Source organism: Crocodylus siamensis, chromosome 2 (assembly GCF_052110815.1).
Source record: "Crocodylus siamensis isolate JL-2025a chromosome 2, ASM5211081v1, whole genome shotgun sequence".
In the NCBI taxonomy this organism is placed as follows: Eukaryota; Metazoa; Chordata; order Crocodylia; family Crocodylidae; genus Crocodylus; species Crocodylus siamensis.
Window position 1 is genome coordinate 195,038,873 of NC_143396.1, and position 23,593 is coordinate 195,062,465.

At 47.2% G+C, this 23,593-nt stretch overlaps 1 protein-coding gene across 9 annotated transcripts in view; it reads right to left on the reverse strand.

Annotated features, from left to right (window-relative positions):
- PPFIBP2 (PPFIB scaffold protein 2) overlaps positions 1-23,593 on the reverse strand; it is a 205,714-nt gene that overhangs the window by 141,655 nt on the left and 40,466 nt on the right. The window contains exon 1 of one of the 9 annotated variants that reach the window (XM_090032746.1): positions 20,632-20,688. The exons of the other annotated variants lie outside the window; for them this stretch is intronic. The gene's annotated coding sequence lies outside the window, so the exon portion shown is untranslated. Of the gene's footprint in view, positions 1-20,631; positions 20,689-23,593 lie in introns of those variants that run through there. 9 annotated transcript variants of the gene reach the window in all.

Here is a 23,593-nt window from a genome sequence, read left to right on the forward strand (position 1 = left end):
CATTAAGAAGGAATTGAGCATACGTGGCCTTCACATCATTCCTGGGGATTCCAGTGGATTCAGAATCTTTTACCCACAGTCTGCATCCCCCCACGAGTCCTGCTGATTGCCTTCCTACCTTATCACTACATTTTTCTAAAATCAGTTTCTATTGAAAGTTCAGAGTCCCATTTGATAACATGAGATATTTTCCAAAAATATCTCAGTTCTGAATGAGTCGAAGATCAAAATTTCCCTGCTAGATTATTTGTCATATACCAGCTACTGCTATCAACAGATAACATTTCAAAAGAAACAAAAAAAAACAGAAAACAGAAAACTAGAAAATGCACAGCCGTTTTGCTGCTTGTGCTAAGAACATTTTTACAGTAAAATTCTCTCATATCCAATTTGCAGAACCAGTGTCCATAATAGAGTTGAGTTGGCCTTTTACTTTGACATGCCTACCTTCCTGTCACATCATATGCCAGTCACACATTAGTGATAAGATCTCAAAGGGCTGCAACATTTGTGTTCTGTCTGTCCTCCTATAAGGCTGGAAGGTATAAATTGTGTTCCCTGACCTTGAAAGTCTCCAAACTCTAGCTAGGGACAGAAATTACACATAAACCAGTAGAAGTATTGGAAAACTGTTCAAATCTGTAACATAATAGAAGTTCAATGCACATAAACCACTTTCAAAATGGCCAAAACCAGTTAAAGATAAACCTGGATGGGTGTAGTATCAGACTGAGCTCATTTAGGTTAAATCAGTTTATTGAACTTCTATCCCAACTCCCCTCCAGATTCAAGTTGTCTGCTCCAGCTGACCAGGGAAGCACGCTCTAGTGTGCCCTGTCTTCTGGCCTGGGGCACTGCAGGCATGTAGCTGCATTTCTGGAATCAAACCTGAATTTATGTTCACTTGCTTATCAGTTTAATCTACACAACTTAGACTAACTTGTTAGACGGCTCCAAACATCCCTATACTATGTCCCATGCCTTGCAGATGGTCTCCATGTTCTTCTAGTGTCATACACTGGGACCCAAGCTCTAGAGTCTCACACGGAACTGCCCCCTGGAGCTCATAGTCCCAGTGCTTTCTCACTGGACTCTCTGTTGTTCTTCACTCAGAGCTCCAAGTCCCATCCCACTTCTGGGCTCCCAGCCTCTACCCATTCAGGGTTCCAAGCCTCATCCCAGGTCTAGGCTGTAGCCCCTAGCAAGTCTGAGCTCCAAGCCCCATTCCCATTCAGGGCTCCAAACCCCACTCTGGGCTCCAAGCCCCATTCCCCCTCCGTACGCTGGGTCTTATCCCCTACCCTACACTGAGCACAAACTCCTCTTGTCCCTTCACCTTAGGAGTTTCTCACATAGATCCATGTAGGCTCAGGGCCCCACCTTCCTGGAGCCTTACTCCCAGCTCCCTTAGCGCAGCCTCAGATCACACTGTGAAGCTGGGCCCGTCTCTGGCCCCTTCACCTGGCCAGGACCCCACTTCAAAACTCATGGTGAGTCTGGGCCATTGCTTTGTTCTTTGGGGTGTGCTCCCCTAGCCTTTCCCCTCCACGGCGTCACCTGCAAGGCAGCAGGGGCTGAGGCTTTCTGGTGCCTCATACTCGCCCTCCCCTGGGGAGGCCCCAGGTGTGGCATTTCCTGGAGACTGCCCTGCCACTGGCAGTCACATCACACCAATCAGCCCCAGCAGGTTAGTTTTAAGTCATGCCCTAGAACTAGGAGCCTCCAGCCAACACCATAACTCCTGCCCTTACCTCCAAGGTGTCACAAGCAGCAGCTCTGTAACTGTTTTATTTTTTTTTCTGTATAACTGCCGTGCGGCACTCTCACATTTATGTAACCTTAAAGTCTTGACTGTTAATCAAAATGAGCGCTTTGTACTTTTCTCCGCTGGCATTAAGCTACATATGCACATTCTGTAAATTTCATTTCTTATCTAGAAGTGTCATTTTTGCAGAAACGAAACTTATGTAGAAAATCTGCCTAGCAATTACTGTGTAAAAGAAACTATCCTATCCCTGCATGCTTAGCTTATATCATAGTTAGTGTCACAGAAGCAGTCCAACCAACATCTATAAAAGAGGCAAAGAGGCAGGAAGTAGCAGAGACGACAACTGGACGATCCTGTAGGCCTGATCACCCTGCAGCCAGTTCTCAGCCTCCCCGCCTGGGCGTATCCCAGCAAAAACCAAGGCCTCGAAAATCCGACAATCGACAACGATTCACCGTGTTACAGTTTTGTATTCATCATCCCATTTATGAGCTGTTGACCAGTTCTGGGACTTAAGGAGCAGGCAGCCGCACCTAGCATTGGACTGGTTCCAGTGTTGACACGCAAGGGCTTGCTCTGGAACCCCGTGAACCAACAGACCCCCTTTGTATCCGGCATACTGTAACTGAAGAAACATCGGAGACTCCACTTCTCGACTGCCTCTCTTCATAGCTTAGACAGCATATCTATGCTCTCTATACTTATATTTACTGCAACTTCATTCCAGCTGGCCTCCTCTCTTATTCATAAGAGGGTGAGGCCAGGTGAGTGAATAAAACCTTTTGTTTTATCTTATATCTGCTCTGTAATAACTTCTACTACTAACATCCCATTTCAGTGAGCCATTGACCAGTTCTGGGACTTAAGGAGCTGGCAGCCGCACCTAGCATTGGACTGGTTCCAGTGTTGGAACGCAAGGGCTAGCTCCGAAACCTCGTGAACCAACGGACATCCTATAGACTTATTACAAAGAAACTAACAACTTACTCCAAGTCATCTACTTGCGCCAGCTTGGCGAACCTCAAGGGCGGTTATAAAGCCACCTCCAATCCCGCCCCACAAGCCGCGCGCTCGCCCGCTCTGCAAAGCCCATGGCTCCCCAAGCAGTGCCGGAATCGCAAGCCCGGCATTCTGCCACAAGCTCCAGCCAGGTGGTGTTCTCCCAGCTGCAAGCAGCAGACTGCTGGCCTTGCTGCTCAGGCTCCTGCTCTTATAAGGAACAGTTGCACTGGTGATGCACAGGGGGTGCACAGGCACCCCCTGAGCATGGCAGTACACCCCCTGTGATAAAGCACCACTGACACTGCTGGTGGCACCTGCAGGGCGGTCACTGCTCACCCCCACCCCCCCACTGTCGACACTGCCAGGGGCATCTGCAGGCAGTCTGTGATCGCTGCTGGCTGCTGCTGATGCTGCCGGTGGCATCTGTGGGTGGTCACCGCTGGTCAGTGCTCGCTCCCCCCCCCCCCCCACCGACAGTGCTGCACCCACCTGCAGGAGCTCTTTGCTTGCCACCGACATGCTTCCACTGCCAACAGCACCGCCACCATCTGTGGGAGCTCACCATGCCCCCCAAGCCTCTGGGGACACGCAGCATTCATGAACAGTTGGTCCCTATTCCCAGTCAGGCACCTGTGCCTAAATCGGGTATTGCAACAGCTGCAGGCTGCCTTACTCCTAGAGGCATGGGCAGCAGCAACAGAGCACACCCTGTGCTCTGTTACATACTGTAACATTCCTACAAGGAGCCTTCCATTGGAAGCATTTTTGTTCTTCATGAGCTGTTCATTTGTGGGGCTCTGGTGGCTAGCTCTAGGCTTTGAATCATGGATAAGGATGCTTGTGCATTTGAAGTTGCTTTTAGGGAAGACTTGAGTCCTTTAGGCACAAGTTGATAAACTGATATATAAAATCAAGTCTATTTCAGTTATTCAATAACCTGGAAAATATGAAATTAGGTTGGTCCTGAATGAATATCAGACTACATTCATGTTGAGTGTGGCTGCAAAGCCGTATAAGTTTCTGGGTACTAGTCTGAAACGAATAAGCATTTTTAAAAAAGCATGGGATCATTTATAGCATCCTTTTGTCTGCGAGAGATGGTGGAAATTGCAGCCTATGACATAAATGGTTTGCAATGTCTCATGTAACTGAATAGTCCAGCCCGAGATTTGTATGTTCTGTGTAAGTCATTGCAAATGTTCTGTGGAAGGGGTTGCATAAGAGTTGGGTGGTTTGGGAGCTGCTTGCTTCCTATAGACTTTTCTCTTCAAGCTGTCGAAGCCAATTCCTGTTGTGTACTTTAATGCCATGGTGGAGACGATGACACTACTTGTTCCAATCAGTTGCCAATGTTTCCCATTGGCCAGGATCAATTCCAAATGCCTTCATATCTCACTTGAATGTGTCTTTATAGCAAAGCTTGGGGCATCCTGTTGTTCGTTCCCTCCAATAATTCTCCGTACAGCATGTCCTTGGGTATACGTCCATCTTCCAATCTACTCAGATGGCCTAGGCAGCACAATCTTCTCTGAGTAGGGCTGTCACACTTGGTAAATTTGCCCTTTGAAGAACCTCTGCACTGGTAACTTTATCTTATCATTTGATGTTGAGTATGTGGTGTAAACAGCATAGGCAAAGCTGTTTAACCTTTTCTCTTCATGTTTCATAGTTTCTAGAGTTGGAAGGGACCTGAGCAGATCATCGAGTCCGACCTCCTGTTATGGCAGGAAAGAGTACTGGGGTCAAACAACCCCAGCAAGGTGTTCATCTAGCCTCCTCTTAAAAACCCCAGGGTAGGAGCCAGCACCACTTCTCTTGGAAGGTGGTTTCAGATCCTAGCCGTCCTGACAGTGAAGTAGCACCTCCTGATATCTAGCCTGAATCTACCCTCTGCTAGCTTGTGACTGCTATTCCTGGCCACTCCTGGTAGTGCTCGGGGGAACAGGGACTTCCCCAGTGCCTGCTGGTCCCCTCTGACTAGTTTGTAACAGGCCACTAGATCCCCCGAGCCTTCTCTTGTGGAGGCTGAACAGGTTCAGGTCCCATAGCCTGTCCTTGTAGGGCCTGCCCTGCTGCCCCCGATCATGCGAGTGGCCCTCCTCTGGACCCTCTCCATGTTGTCCACATCCGTCCTGAAGTGCGGCGCCCAGAACTGGACACAGTACTCCAGCTGTGGCCTGACTAGTGCTGCATAGAGGGGGAGTATCACTTTCTTGGATCTGTTTGAGATGCATCTGTGGATTCATGACAAGGTGTGGCTGGCCTTCCTGACTGCATCCTCACACTGCCAGCCCATGTTCATCTTGGCATCAATGATGACTCCAACATCCTTTTCTGCCTCTGTACTGACAAAAAGGGAGTTCCCCAGCTTGTAGGTATGGTGCCGCTAATGAATCCATGTTGATTGCCCCTAAGCATAATCTCCTCTGCTGGCCCCTTGTGGATATGCACCAGAATAAATTTTCTCAAAAAGGTTTGAGGTAAGACTAACTGGCCTATAGTTTCCCAGGTCCTCCTTCCTCTCCTTTTTGAAGATGAGAACCACATTGGCCCTGTTCTAGTCCTCTGGCACCACACCACAGCACCACGAGTGCTCATAAAGCTGTGCCAGGGGTCCTGAAATGACCTCAGCCAATTCCCTCAGTATTCTAGGGTAGAGATCGTCCAGACCAGCTGATCTGAATACATCCAGTCCTTCCAGAAGTTCCCTAACTAGTTCCTCACTAACCCTTGGGCTAGGTGTACCTCCCCTGGGGTCTGAGGGAAGACTAGAGGAGGGTGACTGTTCTGGTCCCTGCTCAGGAAAATGGAGGCAAAGAAATAGCTAAATATGTTGGCTTTGTCGTCTGGTGTGACGACCAAATTTCCTAGGGTGTCCTGCAGGGGCCCCACGTTACCCAGAACCTTCTTTTTGCCCCCTATGCATTTAAAAAAGGACTTCTTGTTGTCCTTGATCCGGGATGCTAGTCCCAGTTCCATCTCCGCCTTGGCCTTGCTGACTGCCCCCCTACATCCCTGAACAACCGCAGTATAATCCTCTCTCGTGATGGCTCCTGCCTTCCATTGGGTGTGCGCATCCCTTTTTAGCTAAGAGATGTTCCTGGATGCTTTTGGCGAGCCATGGGGGCTTTTGCGCTGTCGTGCCCTCTTTGATCCATGTTGGGATTACCTCCCTTGGGCTTGGAGGTTCGTCTTCTTAAGGAGCAACCACTCTTCTTGGACACCTGGCTCCCCTCCCCTCTGGGACCTCAGTGCTTCCCCGACTATTCTCCTTAGCTCAGTGAAGTCCACCCTCCTGAAATCTAGGGCTGCTGCCTTGCTGTAGGACTTTGCCACCTTGCGCTGGATGGTGAATTCCAGCAGACGATGATCACTGTCGCCCAGGTGGTTGAGCACTGTCAGCCCCCTCACCAGGTCGTCACCCATGGCCAGCACCAGGTCCAACAAGGAGTCTCCCCTAGTGAGGCTGTGCACCTCCTATTAGATGGAGGTCCTGCATTCTGGCTAGAAACCTACGTGAGCAGTCAGACCTGGCTGACTACTCTTCCCAGTAGATGTCTGGAAAGTTCAGGTCCCCTACGATGACCACATCCTTTGACCTAACTACCTCCATGAGCTGACTTAAGAATTCCTGGTCTAGCTCTTCCCCTTGGTTGGGTGGTCTGTAGTAGACAGTACATAAGTTGCCCATGTTTCCCCACTACACATGAGAGTGCTGAGTACGCAAGCTTTGCACACTAGCATTTTGGTCTTGATGGTAAGCTTTGGGTTGTTCCATGCTCTTTTAATTAGTCTGCTGAATGTGGTAGCAGCCTTTCCAATACAAACATTATGTTCTTCATCCAGTGACAGGTTGGTGGTCACTGTAGAACCTAGGTAGCTGAACTTTTGAACTACTTCTAGCTGGTTCTCATTTAGGGCGATTGATGGATCTTGTAAAACTCCCCGTCCTGGTTCAACTGTTTTCTTTATGCTGATAGTGAGAGCAAATAATGACAAATAGGGCTGTACAAAATGGCACTGTTCCGTTTTCAACTTGAGTTTTGAGGTTTGGACGGAACAGTGTTTGTTTCCAAATTTCATTTGGAGTCTAAACAGCTGTTCCATTTCACTTTGTCAAAACAGTGAGGCTATTTTGACGCTGTTTCAATGTTTCGCCCATTGGCTATGATGGGGAAGCCTGAAACAGCCTCTCTCATCTGGCAGGCAGATCAGGGCCCAGCCCCAGGAGGGCTACTGGGGCTGTGGCAGTCCTCCCAGGGTTGAGGGCCCCTGATCTGCTTGCCAGATGAGGGAGGGAAGCCAGTGCTGCTGCCTGGGCCTGGGGAAGGGAACTGAGCCCGATTGCTCAGTTTCCCTCCCCAGCACTAGGTTGGGCTGGGGAAAGGAAGTTAGCCCAGCTGGGCTGAGTTCCTAACCCTAGCGTGATGATTGCACTGGGGAAATGAACTTAGCTCAGCTTTCAAAACATTTTGACTAGCCTCATTTTGTTTCGAGGCTGTTTCAAAGCCCTTTGTTTCATTTTGATTTTGCTGTTTTGAGTTCAAAATGAGTCAAAACATTGTTGAAACAAAACAACGAGTGAAGTTTTGCACAGTCCTACTGACAAGCTCTTGAACGGCAATCCATGAGTTCTTGTAGTAGGTCTCTGTTGTGGGCTGTAAGGGCAGCATCATCAGTGAATAGAAGCTCCTTGATAAGCACTTTTCTAACTTTAGTCTTTGCCTTGAGTCATGACAGGTTGAAGAGTTTCCCCATCTGATCTTGTGTGAAGAAATACTCTACTTTCCATAAAGTGAAGAAGATTCCAAAAAACGTAGAAGCGTGGCAGCAAGAAGACCCCACAGGCACTAATGGTGCTGGGGGTAGCCCCAGGCATTCCTCAGCTGAACAAGCAGGCCCCCTGTGCCCCAGTAAACTTACATTCGGGAGCAAAGCCGCAGCTGCAGCTGCAGCCGCAGCTACAGCCCTGCGAGCCAGCATTAGGCTGCCTTTTCAAACGGCTGCTTCCTGGGCAGGGCAGTGGCCAATTAATTGTGGCAGCTGATGCCACTGCCATGGGAAATTTAAAAACCCCACTGGAAACTGGTGGGGAAGAGAGGGAGAGAGCCAGTGGGGAGCTCACCAGGCAGGCGGTCACTCCAGAGGCTGCCAATAGCAGCGTTGCAGGCACTGCCCTCGCATCCAAAGCAGGGGAAACAGTGTCCTGCTTCAGGCTGGCGATGGTCTTTCCCCAGCCACCTTAATTTCAAAGCTCCAAGGAGCATCCCTCTCCCTTGGTGGGAGAAAGATGCCAGAGAACGGGAGTTCAGGTCTGAGGCTCCAGGTGCCTTAACATGTAGGCAACTGATTGGCACTGAAGCTGATGCTGGACCCCTTTGAAAAGGGCTTGCTGGGAATGGTAGAACCATGAGCAGAACACCCAATTGGTTGGCAAGCAGATGGGGTGTAGAGGTGATGGAGGCCCAAGGAACACCGTGGCACTGCTGTGAGTACCCTGTCATTGGGTCGCTCAGGAAGAACACCACTGAACCCCTCCTTTCTTCAGGTAACATCAAGTCATGGCAGGCGAGTTAGGGAACCCTGGCCAAGGGGGTGTTATGGTACTCACAGTGTCCACTAGAGATGCCACAAGGGGCAAGAACACATCCTTGCTTCACTCCACTTTTCATCTCAAAACTGTTCAAAGTGGACCCATCAAACTGAACAGTTGCTTTCATGCTGTAGTGTAAGGAACATAAGACTTAACAGGATTGGTGGGCATCCTGTCTTTTCTAGGACTGCAAATAGGCCTGCTCTGCTGATGGTGTCAAATGCTTTAGTTAGATCCATGAAGGCGATGTATAATGGTCAGTTTTGCTCTCTGTACTTTTTGTGAAGTTGACATGGGGAAAATATATCTATGGTTGATTTTCCAGCCCTGAATCTTCACTGAGATTCTGGGTTGACACAACTTGCCAGCTGTTGGAGGTGCACCACAATGACCCTCACAAAAGCTTTTCCTGCTAGACTAAGTAGCAAGATACCTCTGCAGTTGTTGCAGTTGCCCTCATCTCTTTTATTTATAGACAAAGCGATGGTGTTTAAGTAACACACATCTTGTGGTATCTTACCTTTTTTCCAGCATTTGAGTAGCAACTGATGAAGATATGGTAGCAGGCTTTTTTTCCCTGCGCTTGATATTTTTTGCTGGGGTAACATCTTTTCCAGTAATCTATCCACTTGATAATGAACCAATGGCATGGCTTAGCTCTTTTACCATGAGCTCCATGTCTAACTCTGGCATGACCTGTTGAGTTGGTATTTGGTCCAGTGATTCACTGGTGATGGGTTTTTTTTCTTGTGAGTATAGCTCTGAGATCATACATACATAATATATGGCACAACACTTCATTTATGAGCTGCTACATGCTAAGATGAGCAAAGCTCATTGCCAAGTTTGTCCCAGGGCCATGGAAGCACCTGTTACATTGGAACATTTATATTTTAGCATATAATTTACAAACAAATACAGTTAAATTATTTCATAGAAAGGGCAGGAAAGAGGGTTACGTTCTTTTTAATCTATGGAATTCCATGCTCACCTGAAATTACATTTAACTCAAATCAAGCCATGCAAAAGTCTTGACATAAGTGGTACTACCAAGAGTGTCTACCTTTGGCCACAACTCACTTTCCCAATCTCTACTGCCTGACGCAAAACCTGTTAAAAGCAAGAATTTAAGAAGGGGTGCCTCTTAATATCACAACAATATGATAGTAAGGTGTCTCTTAATAGCACAAGAATATGATGGTAACATAGGAAACAGAGAACATAGTAATATAGAAGGGCAGATAGGCTGGGATAATATGCTAGATTTAATCACTGCTATTTTATTTTATTTTTTCTTTAGCTGAGGGGATGCTAAATTCAACCTTTTTATACTTCTCACTAATTAAACAAAGTTGCTTTCCAAAGAATAGAGAGAGCTTTTAGTCCTTGAGTTGGAATGAAATTTTCTGGGCATGCTGCAGGACAAATCTATTCGATAGGGTTATTCTGAGGGTACACTTCCTAGAATGTGAAAGGGCCAGGTGGTTGGTAAGTGAGCTAGATTCCTGTGGGACTGATTATTTAAATCCTGCTGATCTTTTATTTAGTTGTATTTATTATATGATTAGTTGTATTAAAAGTACTTTGATAGCCTTGGATAGGCATCTTTATTATGGTAAATATTTTAATTATCTCAAAATTCTCCATATATGTAGATATTTTTATATGGTATTCATTCAGTGGTAGTTCCATTGTCCACTTTTAGGAACATAAGTGGTAATTAAACACCCACATTTATTCTTACAGTGGCAAGCTTCCTGGAAATAATCACTAGCATGTAGAATCAATCAGGCATAAAATAGAAGTGAGTATTAAAGGGAAATGATTCATTTCACTCCAGCACTAAGACTCTGAAAGAAGTCTAAGGTTAGGAGTCCAAACTTCCACCACAGGAATTGTTATAACTCATTTGGAAATATGTTTTCTATCAAGTAAAAACTACCTTCTCCAGTTCCAAATCAGTAAACCTGTGATGCACACATTTGTCTCCACAGCAGTTAGTGAAATATTCACAAAACTAAATGGGAGGCTCATCTGATTAGCAACCATGTTACTAATTTGCTGTTTGTTCTTTGCTCATACAAGGTTCACCTATCCTCTGTACCTCAACAATGCTGTCTGAAGGAAAGAACTATAGGCACTTGTCCATGTTATCGGGTTTCTGTAGCTAAAGATATTCTCTAGGTTTATTTCACTCTCACAATGGCCAGCCAGGAGTGCAGCACAACGCCATATGGGGGAGCCAGGCTGAGAGCCCTGTGCCATGCCTCTGCAGGCAGGTGGCAGAACTGGGGGGGCTTTAAAGGGCTATAGGCCCCCAAAATCACCTTAGCCCCCTGTAGCCACCCCTCCCAGAGCCACCACCTGCCTGTAGGAGCATGGTGTGGTGCTCCCAGCCTGACCTGGCCCAGTGCATGTCCACAGCCACAGAGACAAAGCTGGGCAGAAGCTCCCTGCTGGTCAGTTCAATGGGGCTGGCAGGCAGCAAGAGAGAGTTGCTGGGGGATAATGGGGGGGTGCAGGTAGGGAGTACAGGGCAGCCATGAGCAGCCCTTGGGGGTGGCAGGGGACTGCGGGTTGAGAGTGAAGGGCACTGGCAGCACTGAGGAGCAATCCCCCCATAAGCAGATGCTTTTAGCTCAAAATATGGCTTGATTAGGAAACCCAACTTTTCCCTCTAAAAGCCTGTTTTGCTAAGTAATTTACAATTGGGCCTAACCAGATATCTCCACAATGGAGGATATCCTGACAGATTGGTCCTCCACACAGGATGGTTGGGAAGAGGTGGGACATGTCCTTTCCTTGGGTTTGCATGGGGAAACGGATGGTAGAGGTGGGAATTGACTCCAGGCCTCCTGAGATCCAGCTTAGAGCCCTTACTGCCTCCATCTCTGATAGTGCCCTTCAAGAAAATGTACCAGCAGAAGCAGAAGGAGCTGCTCAAATAGTATGAGAAGCAGGAGAAGCTGAAAGACCTTAAGGCCATTGGAAAGTCCACAAAACAGGTGGTAAATCTTGAGATCCAGACTGACTCCATGGGCACTGCCTGGACCAGAGGGGCAGGTACATAACATGAGACCTCCCCCCTCTGGAGATGCTGGCTCTAAGCTGGCCCCCAGTTAGTCAAGTCAGGGTGGCTAACGGTGGTGGGAATGTTTCCTATCAGATTTCCCCATAGCAGTAAAGTCTGACTGTCCTGTGGGAAATGTTGCTGGGAAAGATTACTGATCCACAAATCACAACTGGGTGTCACAATAGCAGGGCATGGTGGGGGTCAGGAGGGTCCCAAAGGAAGCACGTATTTCAATCTGGGGTGACCTAGCCCAACCAGGGGAGATCCCATCTGGCATCCCATCCTTAGGGCAGACCCTGGAGGGGTAGGCCTTAGTGCTAGGTGGGCTCACGATGCTGCTTCTGTCCAGGAAAAACAGACAAACAAGGCCTTGGTCCAGAAGCAGCAGAAATTCACAAGAATAACCAGGATGAGAAGTCCAAGGCGGCCCTGAAGCTGCTGAAGAGGCCCCAGGAGTACACAGGGAAATTCACCTTCCCCAACCCACCACTGCTCAGCCCCCCACATCCTGGGCTTGCACAGTAGGGGCAAGGCAAATTTTGGGGTGGCCATAGTCCCCCCAAGCTGCCCTGGTGCCACCTCTATGCACTGGGCTCTATAGTCCCAGCCAGGCTTTGGGCCAGCGGTGGCTATGTGCACTCCTTGGGTGGATAGTAGGGGAGAGGGGTGAAGCAGTGCAACCCTGGACTCCTCCCTCACCATCCACTCTGAGGCATGCATGCCAGTGCTGTCAATGCAGAGCTGGTGCTCCATAGCCCTGGCACCAGCTCCACACTGGCGGTGACTGCAACATGCATTTCAAGGCGCAGAATGAGGGAAGGGCTTGAACAGTACATGCATGCAGGCCTCCAGGTGGACAGTGGTGGAGGGGCTGGGGTTGCACTGCCTCCAACTATCCCCAGCCACATGCCCCGAAGAGTGTGTTGCAGTCACTACCAGTGTGGAGCTGGTGCCGGAGCTATGGAGCACCAGCTCTGCATTGGCGGTGCCTGCATGCATGCCTCAGAGTGGATGGTGGGGCCAGGGGTTGTGCTGCCTTACACCTCTCCCCCGCTGTTCACCCAAGGGGTGCACGCAGGTGCTGCTGGCACAAAGCCCAGCTGGGGCTCTGGAGCCTGGTGCACATGGGTGGGACTAGGGCAGCTTGGGGGGAACTATGGCCACCCCAAAATTTGCCTTGCCCCTACTGTGCAAGCCCAGGATGTGGGGGTGAGCAGTGGTGGGTTGGGGAAGGCGAATTTCAGTGCGTACTCCTGGGGCCTCAAAGTTTCAAAGCATTTTGAGTTTTGAAGCAGCCTGACTGTATTCCCCTCCCCAGCACTAGGATTGGGCTGGGGAAGGGAACCGAGCCTCATTGCTCAGTTCCCCTCACCAGCACTGTGATTGATTGGGCTGAAGAAGGACACTCAGCCCAGCTGAGCAGAATTCCCCTCCTCAAGGCTGCGCTGCGCACATGCCAAGCAGGCTCAGGCCAGGAGCGCTGTGTCGCGCCTCTGTGGGTGGGTTGCAGCTCTGTGGGGGGTTGCTATGTGGGTGGTAAGGTGAATTTTAGGGGGCTATAGCTTCCCAAGCTACCCACTCTAGTGCTGCCGCCTGTCTGTAGAAGCGCAGTGTGGAGCTCCAAGCACCCCCCCACGCAGCAGTGTTGCACTCCCGGCTGGCCAGGCCCCAGCCCTGTTCCCCACTTCCACCAGCCACACTTGTAGAGGGGCCCCGCTTTTGACTGCAGGGAAGCAAAAGTTAACATCTGGGTTTTAAACCTGGCGCCATTTTTGTCATCCTGCTGACAGACAAAAACTGCATTAAGTTTAAAACCCCAGGGTACTGCCTATGTCCATACATCAACATAGCTACAACCAAAAACCCAGTCCAACAAAAAGTAATATTAATTAACCTGTTTCTTGAACTGCCTGATAGGTGGAAAGGATCAAAATTATTACCCATCTAGTGGCTGCTCTGCAACCACTAGAATCTAAGTGAATCTAAGTGCCACCTAGTGGACAAATCATGGCAGAACAGGGAAAATGGCGTTTTTAGCTGTGTCTGAGAATACAGGTTGCAAAACTTTAATGAAAAAAAAAAAAAAACAACCCGGGTGGAACAATTGGCTACGCTAAAAACATAACATGTCGGAAGTGGTTTAATTTACCACGATACATTGAAATTACCATGATAAAAAGATGTCAAGATGTATTTACACACACAACTAAACTAGCAAAACAGCAATTTTTGTGAGGTGTATCTAAGAAACCCATAATGTGTACAAACACCCTAGAATATAAGAGTCAAGAGTTACTGTGCCCTAATTCTAGCTTTGCCCTTTACAGTTTGTAGTTATGGGCAACTTGATTGGAGGAAAAAAAGCAGAAGTGAAACACTATCAAATGTGGTTACCAATAACCTTTTACTCCTGACTTTTTTCTAGCATCAATGACATTTGATAACACCTTTACTGCAAAAAGCTCTAGGAAGAAAAATCTCTTATAACTAGCTGTTCATAATCTCCAACCTCTTTGAAATCAGGGAAATCAGGCATGGGAACAATTGTCTTGGCAGGCATAATCAGAAGTCAAGATCCCAGTTTTACATGTCTCCCAAAAGACAGATTTATGTAACCAAAAACAAATGTCTAAAACCAAACAAAACTATTTTTCATGCAAGGGCAGTGTCCATCTTATGTAGGAGTTATAAATTATAATAAGGATTCCATGTTAAAAGAATTGCTTTCTAAAGGGATTTACCTGCCGTAACTTGTCAACAATTACTCTCTACAGTATATTTGGCAATCATACAGTGCCTCAAGAAACAGTGAAAACAGTAATCTGTTAATTAATGTGTTTGTGTATTTCTAAATGCACTCACATTATGCAGAGATGCACTCACCTTGAATAATGGATCCAGAGGCTGGCTCCTTTATATTGTATACAGAAGACAGTAGCTTTCCTAACCTAATCTTGATTTCCAGAGCCAGTACCACGGAAGAAAGTAAAAATTTCAGTGTTCCCTTCTAATAAGCAACAGAAGTGTTTTAACTTCTGACTATATGGCACCAAGGCTAGCCCTAACAGTTTATGGTGCAATATGATTAAATCAGATCCTGTGAAGTTACACATAAACTGGTTTAAGTGATCAGAAACTGGTTTAAACTTGTAACAGAACATAAAGCTCAGTGCACATAAACCAGTTTCAAATTGGCTGAAATGGGTTCAAGAGAAACCTGGTTGAATGTAGTATCAGACTTACCTGATTTGGATTAAACAGGTGTATAAAAATTCTAGACCACTTCCTGGTTTAAGCTGAACCAGAGTCCCACAGCATCCCAGCATGCTCTTCAGCCCTGGGCTGGGCTGTGCCATTTGCTCCAGAGAGTAGGGCTGGCCCCACCCGTCTGCTCTCTAGCCAGAGCAGGGGTGGGGGCGTGGCCAGATACCAGCCTGGCATGGCTCCCTAAGGCCAAAGTAGCAGGGAGGGGGTTTATCCCCCAGTCCTTCCCGTTTCCCCCCAGGGACCACAGCTGGGGTCTGCCTGGCCAGGGGAAGCAACCCAGGGTACCCCCCCACCGCCACTAGTGGCAGGGGCATGGATATGGCCTGAGCCGGCTGGCTGGCATGGCCCAGCCATCCGCCTGCTGGGACTGTACCTGTGGGCTGAGCTGGGCTGGCCCATGGGTGCTGCTGAAGGGTGGATGCAGAGGTGCTGGCCCAGGCTGAGCCATGGGGGCTGGGCCCTTCCCAGCCAGCTGTGGCTTGGGCTGGGGCCACAAGAACTGTGCAGCTGGATTTCTCCTGGCTTCCTGTGCCCAGGCCAGGTGAGGCTGTCATGGAGCTGCAGCCAGCTAAGAAGGGCCCACCAGGGCTGGCCTGTGGGAGCAGAGTCCTTCCTACCTGGCTGCGGCTCTGCAATAGCCTTGGCCAGTGGCACAGGCAACAGCTGCCCAGGCAACAGTGTGGAGGTGAAGCTACTTCACCTGTGGGTGGGCACCTTGGCAGCTGGATTGGTTGCGCAGGACATGTTAAATCATGCCCGCAGCTGCCTGGGTTGGTTCAGCAGCACCAGCGGGCCTGGAGCCCAGCAGCCACCCACCGTGGGGGCTTGGGTGTCTGAAGCCACCACTGCTGCTGCATTTCGTGTTCACTGTGCAACATCCAGCCGGCTGGAGCTTCACCAGAAGTTGTATGATGGCTGGAACCAGCTAGCCTATTCTGCCTTCCTAGCCTCCAGCTCCCACTGCCTGCTACAGCCCCTACCCCTGCTGTGCCACTTTCAGTGGGCAGGTGGGAACCTTCTGCCTGGTGGCTTCTGCCCAGCACAGAGCTCTGGCTCCAGGTCCCAGATGCCTTCCACCCACTTCATCTGCCCGGCACGACGAGCATTCCCATAGGTGAGCAGAGTGGGTGGAAGGTGGCCAGGAGCTGAAGCTGGATCTCCATGCACTGGGCAGAAGCTGCAGGGCTAAAGCTTCCATTATCCTAAAGCAGCGCAGCATGGCAGGGGCAGGAGCTGCAGCTGGAGGTGAGGGGAGAAGAACAGCCCTGCCAGCGCACAGCTTTGGCGGGACTGTTCCCAGTGCAGCTGTGGCTGCAGCTGGCCAAGTGTTGCTGTACCCCTGCCCTTACCTTCAGCTCCTCCTCCTCCCTTGCTATGCCATTCCAGGCAGTGGGGAAAGGGGTGAGGGAGAAGCTTCAGCCCGGCAGCTTCTGCCCAGTGCACAGAGCTCCAGCTCTGGCTCCAGCTTCCGGCCACCTTCCACCCACTCCACCCACCCACAAGGGCTGCTCATCATGCTGGACAGACAGAGTGGATAGAAGGATGCCAGAAGCTGGAGTCAAATCTCCATGCACTGAAGTTTCCCGTCTGCCCACCCAGAGTGACACGGCCGGAGCAGGGGTGGCAGCAACAGCAGTAGTGGCAGTGGCAGCTGGCAATGAGGGAGGTAGAACAGCCCAGCCCAGCCCAGCCCACCCCAGCCAGCACAGCTTCTGGTGCAGCTGCAGCTGGCCAGGTGCTGCAGAGTAATGGAGAATGGGCACAGTGGCTGCTGCAGGTACGTAAGCCCCTGTGGCAGGCAGCTGCTGGGCTCCAGGCCTGCCAATGCCTCTGAGCTGGCCTGGGCAGCCATGGGCATGATTAACACATCCCACATGGCCAGTCCAGCTGCCAAGGTGTCTGCCTTCAGCTGCAGCAACATCAACTCCATGCTGCCGGGCTGGGCTGTCATGGAGCCACAGCCAGCTGGTTGGCACAGTTCTGCAGCCAGGGGCTGGCTGTGACTCCATGACAGCTCCACCTGGTCTGCGTGCAGGGAGCCAGGAACAATCCAGGCGCACAGCTCCAATGGCCCAAATCTAAGCCACAGCTGCTGGGAAGGGCCCGGCCCCTGCAGCCCAGCCCAGGCTAGCCTCTCCATGTCCACCCTCAGCAACATCCATGGGCCAGCCTGGCTCACCCCACAGCCTCAGCCCCATACCAGCTGGCTCTGGCCTGGCCCCCCCCGTTACACAAGTAGGGGGGAAGAGCCATGCAGACCCTGGACAAGGTCCCTGTTCCCATGCCTGAGGAGAGACAGGGGAGTTGGATCCCCCTCCCTGCCCCACTTTGTCTGAGGCATTGCCTGGGCCAGTGTCTGTCCATGCCCCCCCACCTCAGGGACAAGCCTGGTAAGGGCTGCTTCCCCCCTCCACCTCCAGGCACACCCTGGCTGGGGTCACTGCAGGCCAGGATGGAGGTTTAAACCCCTCCCCAATCATACATAATCATATATAGCAGCTTGCCAGGGGGACAGGGGGCTGGACATGTCCTCCAGGTCAGCTTCCCTCCAGCCTTGTAGCTGCTGCAGAAGGGAAGGGAGGGCTCGCTTTAGCATCCCCCGCTTTCTAGCCTGAGCCACTGCAGGCATGTGCCTGCATTTCTAGAATCAAAAGCGAATGTCTATTCACTTGCAAATAGGTTCAATCTTTGTTGGTTAGACTAACCTGCAAAGATTGAATCAATTCAGGCTTGGGCTTTTTGAATGTCTGTTCCTAGCCCAACTGTCAAATTCTGTTACCCACAAGATAGCTCACAAAAGCCACTGTTAATTGCCACCTGTACCTCACATCCCAAGTTTCTATTAGCAAAACATGTATTTCAAGTTTTTAAATCTTGATTTCATCAGTTTAGGGAAATAAACTTCGATGTTGTAACAAAATTAAGTCACTTTCTGTACTGATTTTCTTGTTTAGCTTACCTCTCAACTTCCCAAGATTTTCAAACAAAGGCATTAAGAGTTTCTATTTGTGGAAGAACCTGTGGTTTGCATTGTTTGGAATTTACTGTTCAGTTTTTGACTTGCTAAAAATGATGATTCAGTAAACAGGCCAATAACTTTGTCATAGGCATGAAACTAAACTGCCCATAAGGTCTCTCACAGGCAAAGACTTGGAAGGAAGCTGGATTTCTAATACTTTTTAGGTTAGAAAGATGATGGAATTTTTAGGTCTCTCTACAAATTAATGATGTTTTTCGTGAAAAAGATCTCCGATTTTAAAAATTGATTCACCTTTTATTTTGAAATTTAAGAAAAGCCTTCATGTGAGAATGTGAGGGGGGAGGGATGAATGGAGGAAAACAACAAACAAACAATAAAAGCTAAACCAAAGGTACCCCAAGCTTCAGAAAATCATGGAATTTGGAGAAACAGTACATTTAATAGGTCTTTTGGCCATTCAGTAGAGTTGTAGAGTTTCCATAAATACATGTTCTAGTTCTCACCCTATCATTTATTTACACAGTAGGGCCTTCACCACTTTATGCTATTTCCCAGTTTCAACTGTCTTCCATAATCTCATCATGCAGGCAAGGGTCTTGATATATAGTTTAAATTTGCCCTTTTCTCAATTGCATCCTGTTTGCTCTAGTTTAAATTCTCTCAGTTGCTTATCTATCCTGACTTAATGCTAGCAGAAAAACCACTATAGATTAGCAGAGCAAGCCCAGAGGGAGTGCAAGCTTTGTATTGCTTAACAACTACTTCTTTGGACTGATCTACAGTTAAGATAGGAAAGCAGCAGAGATGCACTACAGCCCATTAAGTCCAGCACTTGAGGACATGCGTAAATACTTCGCTGAACTGGGGCCTGAGTAAAGTTCATCTTGGTCAAACATTAGTTTTCAAGCTACAACCAATCATCCAGGGTGAACTGTTTTGGAAGGATTAAGAATTCCAAAAGAGGGATGTACATCTTTCTATTAAGTTTGTTTTGTGTGAAAGAAAAAAAAAAATTTGCCAAACCCATATTAGAGTAGAATATGCTGCATTTAGAGCTGGTCAAAATGCTTCTGATAAGATTTTTTCATTGAAAAATGCCATTTTATAAAAATATTGTGCTTTTTCCAGGAACTGTCAATTTCAACTACATTTTATTCAGAAAAATAGAAAAAGAATGTAATAAAAGCAATCCTATGCAAATGGAAAGATCCTACCTGAAAACAAAGTTGTTATAAATGTAAAACAAGTTAAGTTTGAACAAAATATCTCAACACAAAATAATTTTTTCTCCAAAATTTCATTTTACAGGAAATTTGAAATGTTTTTGTTTGGTTCCCATTCAAGCAAACCCAAATGCTTCTACAATTAACACATATGGTTATCACGGGAAACATGTAAAAGGGAAACCCCATATTTCAAGTTAGTTTACAGACAACATTCTTATTTTTATTGTGTACAAGATTAAAACTAGAGCAGCAAGATGGGAAACAGAGTACTCAATGTTATATCAAAAATAGTAAGAAACATATCTGTTTTATCAAGTTCAGTTAGAGTTCTCTATCCTTTGCTACATCTGCATTGTATTGTCAGTGCAATTAATAGATTCAGGAAAAACTTTTTGCCCCCTTTTCCCCAAGTACAGCAGGGTTGGGTTGCAACACCCTGTTAGCGCAAGGTAACCTGAAGGCTGGCCAGTCCCAGAAGAAGCATTCCACTGCTGGGAACAGAGTCCTCCTGAGCACATGGCTCCCATACAGGCCCTCTATGCTACTGGTCCTTTTGCTGACATGTGGCCTAGCAATCCCTGGCTGTGTAATAGCTTCTTGAAGCCACTGATAGCTTCTGTAAATTACAGCTGTCATACTCTGTGTGCAACTAGTCTTGGACTGGTGAAGAATATATATAAAATATATAAAGTGCCTTTAAACCACCACCTTTTGAACTTCACTATCTGTTTCCCATTAGTATTGTAAAACCAGGGGCTATTGTTTTCCGTAGTCTTAATCCAGGAAATGAATTGATTTATAAACCATTTGGGATGACAGAATATTAGCATTTCCTAAACATGAAATATAGCACTTGGGTGCGTGCATGCATTTGACCAGAGGTAAGGTACATATTTTGACACTGCACTGTGAACATGAAATTGGTTCATTGTATTCTGATTTTAGACATTAACAAAAAACAGACAAACCCTAAGGTAAAAGAAAAAAAAAGTTTCACTGCTGAACAGCTAAAATGCAAGCAACAAAATATCTGAACTTTTGGTAGAAAGGTGCATATTTTTTACACAACTTCACATGAATACTACACCTTCTATGCCAACACCTATTTATTCAACTGAGTCAAGGCACAGTAAAAACAGCCAACAGCTCTATAATAAATAAAAATTAATAAAAAAACAAAAACCAGAATGGTGTATATTGTTCCGGGGCGATAATGTAATATTACTTGCCTAACATCTTTTTCTAGACTTACCTGTTGCTTCAGCTTCAGGCAAGTTTGTTTTTTCCCAGACACTCCCTTCCCACTCTTTGCCTGAGCTAAGCACAAGAATACAAGCAGCTCCTAGATCCTGCATGACTGGTAGTTTCAACCCTAATTCTGAGTAGCTGTTAGCATGAACTATCTTTAATGGAACACTTAAATAAATCCCCAAAGCAGTAGTACTCGGCTGCTGGTATTTCTTTGTAAATCTCTTGCTCTCTCCTTACTTGACAGTAACAGTTGCCCAGTTTGTAAGACTTTTTATATTATGCTACACTTCAAAATTTTAAAACAAAATGGACTGAATTATTTTTTACATACAGAAGAATAAGAAAGAAAAACAAAATATTTTGAAGGATCACTATTGTAAACCTTACCAGTTTTAAAAGAAAAAATTACCGTATAACATGAAAAGTTAAAAGCAAATACAAGGAAATGTCTAGATACAAAAACTCACTCACCTTTTCAGGTCCCTAAGGTTATACTTTTGCAGCAAAACTTCTCATTGGTAATAGTTACATCTCACTACTGTAAAGCAAATGACAAGCTCAGAATATAACCACCACCCCTAAACCACATGCTCACAATAACTCAGAGCCCAACCCACAAAATAAAAAGATTGTGATGCTGCTTATTATAATTACTCAAGTAACAGGATCCTTCAGGAAGATAAGAGGACACAGGTCTTAATACTCTGTGTTTCCTTTGATTTATACAGTACACGCTTAATTCCACTGCACATGATTTACATGCAAAATCAGAATCTGAAGACCAGAAAGGTGGTTTGTACACGGGACAGAGGCAGTTACTTCAGAGATTCCAGTTTTAAAACAGGTGAAGAACAATAGTCTTTAAAAGAACTGTTACACCTTGGGGACAATTCTCTTTGTGTGTGTGTAGACAAAATGAGGGCCCTAAATTGAAGGGGTGGGTTTTTAAAAACACTGCTTCAATTTAGGGCCTTTTAAACCCTGCCGTGTCATGCCCACCCCCCAAGTTACCTGCCTCTCTGGCAGTGGGGAGGGAAGGGTGAGCTGCCAACAGGTGGAGCGGTCCCTGGGCTGTGGGTGGGGTTGGTGCTTCCCTCCGCAGCAGCAACAGCCCCCCCCCCCAAGTGGCACCTGCCCACAGGCACTCGGCTTGGGCAGTCCTGGGGGGCACTGCTTCCCTCTGTGGCTGCACCGGTCCCCGCACGGCTCAGGCAGGCAGGCTCCAGGGGCAGGGGGGAGATCTTGGACGGAGCCTGCCTTTCCAGGCTGCCTACACAGGCTTCCTGCAGAGCCCCCGAGCTGTACAGAGCCTCACTCCGCAGCTGTAGGACAGCAAACTAAAATGCCTCAGAGGAGTTTTAGTTTGCTGCGCCCCAAGTCATTTAAGGCGCATTACCCCACCCAGTTTGCTACAGCGTCTGGAATTACTGCACAATACAGTGCTGATGCGTGCAAACACCAACACCATCAAAGCAACGTAAAAGCATTTAACCCACTTTAAAGTATTGTGCGCATGTGCCCCTCATTTCATCTACACACGGCCTTTGAGATCAACTTCAGTTCACACTTTGCTGCGCTCCATACAATGTTTTAATTCTTCTATTTATTAAATAAAAGCTTCATAATCTTAACTGTTAAGAACCTGAACCAAATTTTAACTTGCCTCATGGCCTTGATTTAGCTGTCCGAGTAGCGTAACCATGTGTAGGTGAATGGGGCACCCTGATCTTCCCTGTGGCAGCTGGCAGTGGATGCATGGGGGAAGGAGAAGCAGCTGGGGAAGCAAACACCACATCTTTTTTTTGCTGCTTAAAATTGACGTTTAAATGGTTGGCAGCAGATATATGGGGGGGTGGATTTTAAATATCCCCCACATGCAGCAAATCTTCAGCTGTTGCTCCTTCACTGTGTGCAGTGATCCACACCCCACCCCCAGGGTTCAGTAGTAGCCAGTTATGCCTCCATGGAAGCAAGTCAGAGAGGGACACTACCCAAACTCTCTTGTTCCAGGGACATGTTTTTCAATCTTATGCCTAATAATCAACTGTCAGATTTGTTAGTTATCCAAAGAGGTGGTTCTCCTGAAAAAATTCTGGTGTTAGAATCCAGGCTTTGCTCTCTGATACTGGGTGGCTTTGGAGTATTATGTGCCTTATCCTTTCTCCATTATGTATTGCAAATAGTAATACCAAGCTCACAGGGAGGTCAAAGATTTTGAAATATGATTTGATTCATGACAAGTAACATATTGCTGTCATCATTTTATTACTCCATGGTACAAAGAAACATCTTTTTTTTTTTTAAAGAAATTTTTCATGTTCCAAGCCAAATCAAGTCCAAATCTGTGAGTCAGACCAGAACCATAAATGGCCCTACAACCACCAGACACCTTCCATCCCTCCCTCCCTGCCCCCCCAAGGCTTCAAATATTTCCAAAGTCTTCCAAAGTCTTTTTGCATGCAGCTCCAAGCCTGGAGGGGGTTCAGATGCCTCCAGGTTTTGCCTGCCCTCAGCCATATGGCCACAGGAACAAGCTAGGGAGGAAAATCCTATTTCCATAAAGTGGGCTTTAAGCCCCAACACCTTGGTGGGTACTAAACCACACCAGAAGAACAGTTATCCCCAGGAACACTTAAGGAAAACTACCTTCATAGACCCAGGTACAGGGCGTTTCCCCTGGCTTGGTCAAACCCTGAAAAGTCTGCATGCTTTTCTTTGAGAGCTTGCAGATTTCTGAGCCTTTAAGAGTTCTTGTTTCCCCACATACCCTGCACTTGCAATTAATCACCATGCAAGCTCATGATTGCTGCTTCCTCCCCTTGACATGGTCTGGCAGTTCTGGTGTTCATTTGCATATCCTGGCCTTTTAAAACTTTATATACTTTCCTAATTAAGTGTAGTCTCTAGCCCTAAATAACTTTCCACAGCTGCTGGGTATAGATGCATTTCTGATGATGGCTGCAATGGCTTAAGTAATATTAACTTATATAGTACCCTCCAGGCCTCTCCTTCCAAAAATACTGGGTTGCTATACATCAATACAAATAGATGCAGTTTCATTTATATTAAAAATACTCTTCAAATACTAGCATATTGGAAGTGAATGAATGGGAGAAATTTAAAAGGGTTATGAAGTACAAGATAACAGAGAGAAACCCATTATTTTTAAACAACTTTTTGTGAAAAATGGGGTACAGGTGAAGGGGAAGATATTTTTAAATAGCAAGTTTTCTGCTGGAGGACCAACACAGAAAAAAAAAAGGGCGATTGCTTTCTGGTGAAGTGGTGGAAAGTAAGGAGATGTCAAATGAAGTTGGACAACTTACTTAGCAAATTTAAAGAACCAATAGTGTCTCTAGTCAATGCACTGAGTGCCTGTGTGAAGAACACACAGGCCCAGATCCTCAGCCTGACCACAGGATCACTATCTTGC